This window comes from Oratosquilla oratoria, chromosome 39 (genome assembly GCF_046742065.1).
Source record: "Oratosquilla oratoria isolate Oo_2021 chromosome 39, ASM4674206v1, whole genome shotgun sequence".
In the NCBI taxonomy this organism is placed as follows: domain Eukaryota; kingdom Metazoa; phylum Arthropoda; class Malacostraca; order Stomatopoda; family Squillidae; genus Oratosquilla; species Oratosquilla oratoria.
The window spans coordinates 1,410,001-1,422,500 of NC_134815.1; positions in this window are offsets into that span (position 1 = coordinate 1,410,001).

Sequence of the window (12,500 nt, forward strand, 5' to 3'; positions counted from 1 at the left end):
ACACACACACACACACACACACACACACACACACACACACACACACACACACACACACACACACACACACACACACACACACACACACACACACACACACACACACACACACACACACACACACACACACACACACACACACACACACACACACACACACACACACACACACACACACACACACACGCACGCACGCACGCACGCACGCACGCAAGCACGCACGCACGCACGCACGAACGCACGCACACACACACACACACACACACACACACACACACATACGCACGCACGCACGCACGCACGCACACACACACACACACACACACACACGCACGCACGCACGCACGCACACACACACACATATGTGTATATATATGTGTGTATATACATATATATATATATATATATATATATATATATATATATATATATATGTATATGTACATATACAGTATGTATATGAGCGCCCTTTGGAAGGTGTTGTCCTGCAAGATGAAAGTGCTTCAAACATGGTGCATAACTACATTATCATAGATGAACAAGTAAATGGATTAATCAACGTATAGTATTAAGTAAATAAACAAATAAGCAAACAAAGATGTATAGGCACATACATAGATAAATAAGATAAATGAAAGAATAAATATATAAGATTGATATGAAGTAGAAATAAACAAAACGATGATAAATAGATAAAGTATTAGAAATGAATCCATCAAAAGTTAAGAACAAATAAATAAAATAATCATAAACATATGAATAAATAGATAAAGTATCAGAAAATTAACTAGCAAATGTTATAAATGACCAGACACAATGCATTGCTAGGGGTGAGTGTCCTTACACATCACACGTAAAGAAAACGGCACAGGGGGTGCAATGCACGGCCTCCGCGCAGGGCCAACCACCCACTCGCCCAATCTTAGAATTGGGCGAGTGGGCGCTGCGGGCGTCGTCCCTCCCGAGGGCGCTCTTGGTCCAGCGGGGTAAGGATTATGACGACTCGAGTCAGCGACAACGTTCACCGTCCCGAGGTCATGAACACCTCCTCCTCCTCCTCCTCACTCGGCTGGGAGGAGGAGCGGCACCTCCTCCTGGAGGAAATCGGGATCCTCCAGGAGTCGAGAAGAGCCCTCACGGAACAGGTCGAACGCCTGCGAGGAGAGGTCGCGGACCTCAAATCCCGTAAGGACGTTCGATACCCGTATTCGCTCCAGGAGAACCTCATGGACGTCTCTCCTGACGTCCTTGAGCACACGTCGTACCTCGCCCAAGTCTCCCGCGTCCGCGCATGCAGATGCAAGTGCTCGGACGCGAAGATCCCCGTGGAGGCCCTCATCGACCTCTCAGATGAGGGTCTTCCCGGAAGCCCACGCGAGGCTCGAAGGAACATCTTCGAGACCTTCAGGTTCCAAGCCCAGAAAGAACCGGATTGCACCTCAGAAGCCCAAAAAGCCCATAGAAGAAGAGGGCTTTTCCATACTCGAAAGGACCCTCGGGGATCTTACAAAATCCCCATGGTAAAGGAAAGGGTCCCCTGGAACATTTGGAAAGCTCTTCAGAATGACCGGAAAGCTTCCCTGAAAAGAAGAGGACTACAAGAACGTTGTCATCAGGAACCCAGTCCTCCTGTCGCGGTGACGGCAAACAGCCCAAACAACCAAAGCCCGGAAGAGGACTATGACCTCGAAGGGGGAGACAAGGAGAACGAGGATGCCGCCCCCTCACCTCCCCCTTCGAGCGGCACTCAGGAGTATTTTCCCATTGGGATCCCAAGACCCAAGAAGTCCTCACGCCCACCAGAGGACTGGGTCTGTGATGATAGGAACTGCCTAGCGGTTAACAACCCCTATCATCACATCTGCAGGCTCTGTAGACGCTCCAAACCCAAGCCCATCGGCCCAGACAAAGTCCGTCTGGACGACGTACTACGGTCAGAGCAGTGGAAGCTGATCGTCTTTAGCCCCGACGACCTTCTGCTGGCCATTGTGGTCCAGCCTTACCTGTTCCAATTCTCCATCTTAAAGAGGAAAGATGGAAAGTGGGAGCTCAGAGTCCTCCGACCTAGAATGGCCAAGAAAAAGTAATGATAAAGAATAAAAGAATAGAAGCCCATAGAATAAAAAAAAAAGAATAGAAAAGATGAAATGTAAAACTGAAAGCCCTCAAAGGATATAGAAAGTTTGAAGCCCCAAAATACACTGAAAGTCTGGATCGTCAGCTCTCTACGGACTTCATTACGAACAGAAAGTGTTTAAATAGAAAGTTGAACTACTTTCGGAGACTAAAACAGTGCCCGATCAACTTTGCTTCACCGCTTCGAGGAAATCTTTACCCCCGCCTCTGTAAACATGACTTCAGCCTCTGGAAAGGGCACCAAAGAGGTACGTAGCTCCTGGAGACAAACAAGTTCCAGGGGACTGGAAAGGCCATAGAAGAGGAACAGAATCCTCGGGGACAAATAGTTGGAAATTGTCTTCCAGTAGACTGAAGAAGCCCATTAGAAAATGCATTTTTTATTCTCTGAAAAAAGTGTGAATGCCCACGTGAGAAAAAAACTTTTGGAAGAAGATTTCTGGAGCCTGCAGAAAAAAGAGCTTCTGATTTAAAGCCCAAAGAAACAAGGAAAGCCCATAACTGCCTTGGAAAAAAGCTCTATATTTGCGAAGGGGTTTCCCTCAGCTGAATAAAATCGACTGGTGGAGGCAAAATATGAACTTAAAAATCGCCTCCGGAAGGGACGGGGTTGAAAGAGATGTTTTCTTAGTCACCCGAGTGTCAAAGGTTCCATTTTATATATAAAGGAATTAACCATTTTGCAAAATGACCAGGCATTTTGCAAAAAATAACCAAGATATTGGTCAGTTTGCAAAATTAGCGGGCATTTGGCAAAAATAATCAAAACATTTGTCAGTTTACAAAATGATCTTAAATATTTAGTCATAATGCAAAATGACCAAAACAATGGTCAATCTGCAAAATAACCAAAACAGGACATTTTGCAAAATGATCAAAATAATGTAAAGTTTTGTAAAATGACCTTAGATATTTGAGCATTTTGAAAGAGGACCATTTTTTGGTAAATTTGCAAAATAAAACAGTAATCTTTTTGGACAATCTGCAGAATGTCCCAATAGCAGTTGGTCAATATGAAATATATATATGTATACATACATACATATATATATATATATATATATATATATATTTATATATATATGTATATATATATATATATATATATGTATATATCTATATATATATGTATATATATATATATATATGTATATATCTATATAATGCTTGAGAATCTTAATGATTACAAAAGCTATATCGACAGCGAGGAAATCTCTGCAGCGTCACCCATATCCAACAGGTTTTGTAAGAAAGATGAGACAAAGAGCAGCTCAAACACACAGTCGTAGGGCCCACTGATGCCTAGCACGTCCCTGATGACGAACAAGGAAATTCCTCATATGGGGTCTCGTAATAACGACGGCGTGGACCATTGGGCACCCTATAGATGTAAGGATTCACCGAATATAATAAGGTGACACCAGAAAAATATCTCACCAGAAACCAGTTGCCAAAGTGAGATTACTGCCAAACCCCCTTCATATATATATATATATATATATATATATATATATATATATGTATATGTATATATATATATATATATATATATATATATTTATATACCAAGGACTACTATTACACAGGACGTGCGCACCCAGATCCCTGGGTCCGCTAGCGGAGGCCATTACTTTCTTTGTAACCTAACATTCTATATTGGACAAATATATCAAAACTAGAAACCTAACATTGTATATAGGACAAATATATCAACTATTGACTTATTCAATGCAGTATAAGTTAATATAAACTTTTATAGTGAAATAAGAAACTATTTTTAAGGCACTGTTATGCTTTGATATGCCAATTTTAGCCGGACTTCACAGGTATTATTGTATGAGGTTCGTGGACACCAGGGTTGGCGATTTTTTTTTTATCATTTTTTTCTATTTAAATCAGATTTATTTGATTTAAATAGATTTTTTTTTTTATAGATTTTAGATATTGTGGGATTGCTATCTGATATGCGATCTGATTGCTAAAGGACATTTTTAGCATATCAATATAAGGAGCAGTGTTATATAGACTTGCCACAAGTATACAAGGAATGGTATAAGCCTACATGTAGTATATATCACTGTGCAGCCCACAACAAGTTTCAACAAGATTCTTATTGAAACCTGTTCTAGGTAAGCAGCTTCTCAATGAATCAGCTGCTGCTTTGGAATCAACCAGGAAGGATGTCTTCTGGACCTGGCAGATTGGTTTCTTCAGGCAGAAAAAATTATCCTGTCTGGAATTATTTTGAAAAACTACCAACAGCTTCTGGCAAAGGGTACCGATCTAAATGCAAAGACTGCAGCCAGGAACTACAGGGCATTATGTCAAGATTAAAATCTCACAGAGATAAATGCCAAGGTCAGCCACAGCATACAGAAGAGGAAATGGATGACCCAGGTAAATAATTTTACTTATATTGTGTGCATTTCTCCCTTTTCATACGCAACTATATAAATTTGGTGAACAATGGAGAGCATGTGCCATAAAAATGTGAAAGCCTAAAGAGATGATACTTCAACTTCATTACTTCTAAATTTGGGTAATGACTATATCACTATAATATACTGTAAGCACTCAACTTTGGGGCCTAGATGATTGTTATTCATTTCATTCAACATTGTGTAATATATTTTATAGGTTCCATTGGAATTCAGCCCACATGGGATTCAGCCCAAAGGGATTTAGCCTAACCTAACCCAACTAACCCATTATTTTTAGTGAATTTAAAAGTGGACTGAATCTTGTGTGGGCTGAATTCCAAGCCCACCTTTTTCATATCCTGTTAATTATTTCCAAATAATTTAGTGGCTTGTGTGAATATGATCATTATCTAAAAAAAAAATAACTACTGTACTCAAAATTAGCCTAAATCATACTGTATTCATTCATTTATAAATTATGCAATACGCTAAAAAAATTCCGTTTCCATTTCAGGATCTGTATCAACAGCTTCAATCCCTTCATCATCGGCTCCACTTGAATTATCTGCAAACTTGACTCCACCATTAAAAAGGTCACTATCAGACTCCTCCACAGGCGCCACTTCTGCTAAATCATTTTCTTTCATCTAAAAGAAAGTTATCAACATCTCGGGACAGATTTATCATAAAAACTTCAGCCTCTCAAAAGGAAAATCTCGACAAAGAAGTTGCAAGAATGATATTTGCTACAAATTCACCATTTTGTCTTGTTCAACATCCTCAGTTTCTCAAGATGGTTCAGAACCTGAGGCCAGGTTATATTCCTCCATCCAGAAAAGATATTGCTGATAAGTACTTGGATTTTGTGTATGAAAAGGAATATAAAAAGTGTGCAGATGACCTGAATAATGAAACTGTATGTCTTTCAATTGATGGGTGGTCTAACATCCATAATGAGCCCATAATATGTGTCACTCTAACAACATTATTCAGTTGACACAATAGACACATCAGGGAAACCTCACACTACTGAAGATCTTCTACAACTTATACAAAATTCGATCAAGAAGGTTGAACAAGATTTTGGTTGTCACATTGGAAGTGTTGTGACAGACAATGCAGCAAATGTCACCAAGATGAGAAAACTCTTGGAGGAATCGAGTGAACCTGAGCATACCGTCCTCACATACGACTTATACCGTTCCTTGTATACTTGTGGCAAGTCTATATAACACTGCTCCTTATATTGATATGCTAAAATGTCCTTTAGCAATCAGATCGCATAAAATATAGCAATCCCACAACATTTAAAATCTATAAAAAAAAAATCTATTTAAATCAAATAAATCTGATTTAAATAAAAAAAAATCTATTTTTAATATTTTTTTAAAAGATAAAAAAAATCTCCAACCCTGGTGTCCAGTAAACTCAAACAATAATACCTGTTATGTCCGGCTAGAATTGTCATTTCAAAGCATAACAGTGCCTTAAAAATAGTTTCTTATTTCACTATAAAAGTTTATATTAACTTATACTGCATTGAATAAGTCAATAATTGACATATTTGTCCTATATAAAATTTTAGGTTTCAAGTTTTGATATATTTGTCCAATATAGAATGTTAGGTTACAAAGAAAGCAATGGCCTCCGCTAGCGAACCCAGGGATCTGGGTGCGCACGTCCTGTGTAATAGTAGTCCTTGACATATACATATATATAAATATATATATATATATATATATATATATATATATATATATATATATATATATATATATACATGCAGGCTGACTGTGCATACATGAAACACTCAAACATATTATGGTGGACACCCAAACGTGACCCACGGTATAAAGAAAACAGTCCAAACATATATTTCGTTACTGATTATTTATTTAAATTGCGGCTCTTTTACAACAAGAAAGATTTTTAATAGAAAAAATGCAACACTGCACGTGTGGACCCAGACTCGCTTCCCGTTACATTTTCGTGTTTGCGTGAATGGAGTTACAGTTCGCGACACAGATGCGTGCCTCATGTATTACTGTTGCACGCTGGGATGGATCTGTGTGACACTAAAGATAACACGATATGGATTGAACATGAATGTAATTATATATATATATATATATATATATATATATATATATATATATATATATATATATATATATATATGTCCTCTACTCTTATGCAAAATGTCTTTCTTCCTTTTTCATGTATATACAATCTGTGTATTTCTATTCAACTATGTACTTTTTGCACTGAAGATGTAATATACGAAAGCGCTCTGTTTTGTTAGTTTCTTTTTCCAAGTGGTGTACTTTGCATATATATATATGTATATATATATACATATATACGACCTCTCTCTCCCTCTATCCCTCTTTGTCTGTCTCTCTCTCTCTCTCTCTCTCTCTCTCTCTCTCTCTCTCTCTCTCTCTCTCTCTCTCTCTCTCTCTCTCTTTTTTTTTTTTCTTTCTCTCTCTCTTTCTCACCCATTCTGTATTTATATATTTATTTGTTCCTCTCTTATTATGGTACGAACGAGTAAATCAAGTTATGTCGAGGACAGGCCAGCTGATGGTCAAGAGGATGGCAAACACAGGGACTAGACATCGTGTTGCGCATAGCAAGCTGAATCCGAGATAATCCCTGCAGTGTTCAAGGAATGACATCAACTTGCAACTTGACCCGTGACCTCACCTTTCGCTGTGTAATAAGAGCATAAGAATGGAGAAGACTGCAAGAGACCATAAGGCCTGGAGGAGAGAGAGTGAGAACATAGGAATGGAGGAGACTGCAAGAGACCATAAGGCCTGGAGGAGAGAGAGTGAGAACATAGAAATGGAGGAGACTGCAAGAGACCATAAGGCCTGGAGGAGAGAGAGTGAGAACATAGGAATGTAGAAGACTGCAAGAGACCATAAGGCCTAGAGGAGAGAGAGTGAGAACATGAGAACACAAGAATGGAGAAGACTGCAAGGGACCATAAGGCCTAGAGGAGAGAGAGTGATAACATGAGAACGGAGGATACTGTAAAAGACCATAAGGCCTGGAGGAGAGAGAGTGAGAACATAGGAATGGAGAAGACTGCGAGAGACCATAAGGCGTAGAGGAGAGAGAGTGAGAACACGAGAACAAAAGAATGAAGGGGACTGCAAGGGGCCATAAGGCCTACACTAGGTAGTTCCATGTCCGTTAAAACCTGTCATCCCCATCCATAAAGTTATCTAACCTTCATTTAAAGCAACCGATAGTTTCAGCGCTCACTAATTGGTTACTAAGTCTATTCTATTAGTTAACCACCCTATTAGTAAACCAGTTCTTGCCTATTTCCTTCTTAAACCTAAATTTGTCCAATTTGAATCTATTACTACGAGTCCTGCCCTGTTGTCTTAATATGATGACCTTGCCTGCATCGTACCGTTTCTGAATACCCAAACTTAAGTTATTTATATTGTACGTGTTATTCACATATTCAAGCTAACAAGATAATGTATTTTAAGAATCACTCTAAGGCCCTGTTCACACTAGCGGTTTGAACCGGGCGGTAACCGCTGCGGTACCGCCTACTCAGGGACAAATTGCATGGTCGTGTGTGAACGCCTCCACTGACTTACACTGTAACTGAACCACTGCGATTCAGACCACGGCGGTTGAAACCGCTTGTGTGAACAGGGCCTTGCGCTGTTGGGAAGGCTTTCCCTAGTTGAATAAAATCGCCTGGCGGCATGTGGGGTACATACATGTGTTATCACGTGTTGGGTATTGAGTTTAAAAATTCTATTTTTGTTGGGACATTACGTCTTAGACAACTTCTCTGACGTCACATCTGACGTCACCTCTGACGTCACCTCTGACGTCACCTCTGACGTCACCTTTTTTTTTTTGGAAATTGCCCCCCAAGGCTAGAAGAGCTGGCTATTGGAAGATAGTAAAATTCCAAAGAGAGCAAAGAGAGCGAAGTCCCAAAGAGAGCAAAGAGAGCAAATTCCTAAAGAGAGGAAATTCCCAAAGAGAGCAAAGAGAGCAAACTCCCAAAGAGTGTAAAGTACCAGAGAGAGCAAAGTCCCAAAGAGAGCCAGGAGGACCTGGCACCCGAAGAACCTCAAAGAGAAGAGAGACAGAGAGGTTCTTTGCAATAACCGCGTCCCCGTTTTCTACGACAAAAGACGAGTCTGAAACGAGTCGGGCCCTGGACGGCCCATTCCTCTGCCCTGTGAACCAGCAATCTCGTCGACCCGTGGCACTCGTCGAATGCGGTATCACGCCGACTGAAAGGTCAGAATATATATATATATATATGTATATATATATATATATATATATATATATATATATATATATAAATATGTATATATATATATATATATTTTTTTTTTTTTTTTTTTTTTTTTTTTTTTCCCGAGCCACCTTATCGAGCGTCTGTGACGACCGTGCCCACGGCTTCGCTTCTGAAGAACGGGAACTTATGGGACGCCGCATCCCCCGCCACAAACCGACGCCGCGGGTCTGTGGCGCCACAAAGACGCTCGTGTGCTCTTGGCCTAGCGCTTACCAAAGCTACTTTATTCGTCTTTATGTCACCCACTCGGTACCGAAAGGGTTTATAGTCTACCTCGATGAGTCCCCCTCCGTACCGTACTTCTGACCGCCTCCAGGCTATTTTATTCATCTCTATGGCGCCCCCTTGGTAGCGATGGGGGGGGGGACGATCACAAAACCCACGATTTCCGCACGAAAGGACACGTTAGAAGGGACCAGAGTTTCTTAGCCTTTTTCGACCCTAACACCCATGTAATAGTCAGGTCTAGGTAGTCTATCACCACCTTGACATCTGATTCCTAAAAGGATAAAGTAAAGTACTGCTTAATCATTTGTTTTGTTTGTTCCTCAGAACTAAAACCAACTGCCATCATTGTTGACACAAGATATATAAAAAAAAAAAAAAAACGAGAAAAGGAAAAGAACATTGAAGTGATTATTCACAGTCTTATATTCAGCAACTACCATCACTCCCTAAAGTTGATTTCAGCAACTCCCATCACTCCCTAAAGTTGATTTCAGCACTTCCCATCACCCCCTAAAGTTGATTTCAGCACTTCCCATCGCTCCCTAAAGTTGAATTCAGCACTTCCCATCACTCCCTAAAGTTGATTTCAGCACTTCCCATCACTTCCTAAAGTTGATTTTAGCACTTCCCTTCATCCCCTAAAGTTGATTTCAGCACTTCCCTTCACTCCCTAAAGTTGATTTCAGCACTTCCCATCACCCCCCTATAGTTGATTTCAGCACTTCCCTTTACCCCCCTAAAGTTGATTTCGGCACTTCCCTTCACCCCCTAAAGTTGATTTCAGCACTTCCCATCGCTCCCTAAAGTTGATTTCAGCAACTCCCATCACTCCCTAAAGTTGATTTAAGCACTTTCCATCACTCCCTAAAGTTGATTTCAGCACTTCCCATCACCCCCCTATAGTTGATTTCAGCACATCCCTTCACCCCCTAAAGTTGATTTCAGCACTTCCCATCAGCCCCTAAAGTTGATTATTTCAGCACTTCCCATCACTCCCTAAAGTTGATTTCATCACTTCCCTTCACCCCCCTAAAGTTTATTTCAGCACTTCCCATCACTCCCTAAAGTTGATTTCAGCAACTCTCATCACTCTCTAAAGTTTATTTCAACACTTCCCATCACTCCCTAAAGTTGATTTCAGCACTTCCCTTCACCCCCTAAAGTTGATTTCAGCACTTCCCATCGCTCCCTAAAGTTGATTTCAGCAACTCCCATCACTCCCTAACGTTGATTTAAGCACTTTCCATCACTCCCTAAAGTTGATTTCAGCACTTCCCATCACCCCCCTATAGTTGATTTCAGCACTTCCCTTCACCCCCTAAAGTTGATTTCAGCACTTCCCATCAGCCCCTAAAGTTGATTATTTCAGCACTTCCCATCACTCACTAAAGTTGATTTCATCACTTCCCTTCACCACCCTAAAGTTTATTTCAGCACTTCCCATCACTCCCTAAAGTTGATTTCAGCAACTCTCATCACTTCCTAAAGTTGATTTCAACACTTCCCATCACTCCCTAAAGTTGATTTCAGCACTTCCCTTCACCCCCTAAAGTTGATTTCAGCACTTCCCATCGCTCCCTAAAGTTGATTTCAGCAACTCCCTTCACCCCCTAAAGTTGATTTCAGCACTTCCCTTCACTCCCTAAAGTTGATTTCAGCAACTCCCATCACTCCCTAAAGTTGATTTCAACACTTCCCATCACTCCCTAAAGTTGATTTCAGCACTTCTCTTCGCCCCCCTAAAGTTGATTTCAGCACTTCCCATCGTTCCCTAAAGTTGATTTCATCACTTCCCTTCACCCCCTAAAGTTGATTTAAGCACTTCCCATCAGACCCCCAATAGTTGATTTCAGCACTTCCCATCACCCCCTAAAGTTAATTTCAGCACTTCCCTTCACTCCCTAAAGTTGATTTCAGCACTTCCCATCACCCCCTAAAGTTGATTTCAGCAACTCCCATCACCCCCTACAGTTGATTTCAGCACTTCCCATCACCCCTAAAGTTGACTTCAGCACTTCCCATCACCCCCTAAAGTTGATTTCAGCAACTCCCATCACTCCCTAAAGTTGATTTCAGCACTTCCCTTTACCCCTAAAGTTGATTTCAGCACTTGCCATCACCCCCCTAAAGTTGATTTCAGCACCTCAGGTTCTGAAATGACCGCTAGAAGCTCACGTACGATATGTCCTTCCCTCGGACGATTCAGCTCGTGGGGAAATTGGTTTTGTGGATTAGTTGTTTCTTCAACTCCTGGGGATCGCTTCAGCACTGAATAAAACCGTTCGATGGACACTAACCATGACTAGTTTTTGGTCTGGGGGCCTCCCTTAAAACGCTTTGGGGGACCTTGGACCACTCTAGGGGGACTATGAACTTCTATGGGTGGGTTTCTTGATTCCTCTAGGACAGTGATTCCCAAACTATGGGTCGCGAAGTGTTCAAGAATGGGTCCCGAGACCTTGTTAGGAAAAAAATAATTTCAATCGTTGTATTTTCATTTTATTGTGTTTTCAATAAAATAAGACTTTCGAAATTGCTTTTTGATGCTTCTTGGGTCGCCACATCTTCACCAGATCTGGATTTGGGTCGCGGCCAAAAAAAAGTTTGGGAACCACTGCTCTAGGGGGTCCTATACTTCTATGGGGGTCCTTGGAACTCTCTAGCGAGGTTTTTGTTCCTCTGGGAGGTCCTCTGGACTCCACTGAAAGCCCCCAGATCATGACTGAGAGTCCTTTGTATGAACGACATGACAAAGTTTAATAGAAGGGAAAGGTCGCCTATGAAAAAAAAAGACGCCCCCGGAAGGTCGCCTATGAAAAAAAAGACGCCCGAGGAAGGTCGCCTATGAAAAATACATCCGCGGAAGGTCGCCTATGAAAAATACATCCGCGGAAGGTCGCCTATGAAAAAAAAATCCGCTGGAATCGAACTTGGACCTCAACGGTGACGCCTTGAGTCAGGGGTTCTCGACCTGTTTGCTCATACACTCATGCCTTATGTGGTGCTGTTGGTCACCCCCCTGATGACCACCTCAATACTAAAAATAGATAAATAAATAAATAAATAAATAAATGAATAAATAGATAAATAAATAAATAAATAAATAAATAAATAAATAAATAAATAAATGAATAAATAGATAAATAAATAAATAAATAAATAAATAAATAAATAAATAAATAAATAAATGAATGAATAGATAAATAAATAAATAAATAAATAAATAAATAAATAGATTATTAAAAAAAATCGCTTGGCATCCATAAATTACCAATAGCTCCGCGTCCGTGGATCCCATGATGAGTTTCTGAAGACCCCAAGAACCCCGTGACCTTGGTTGAAAATGACTGTTTATGATGGAGCATAAG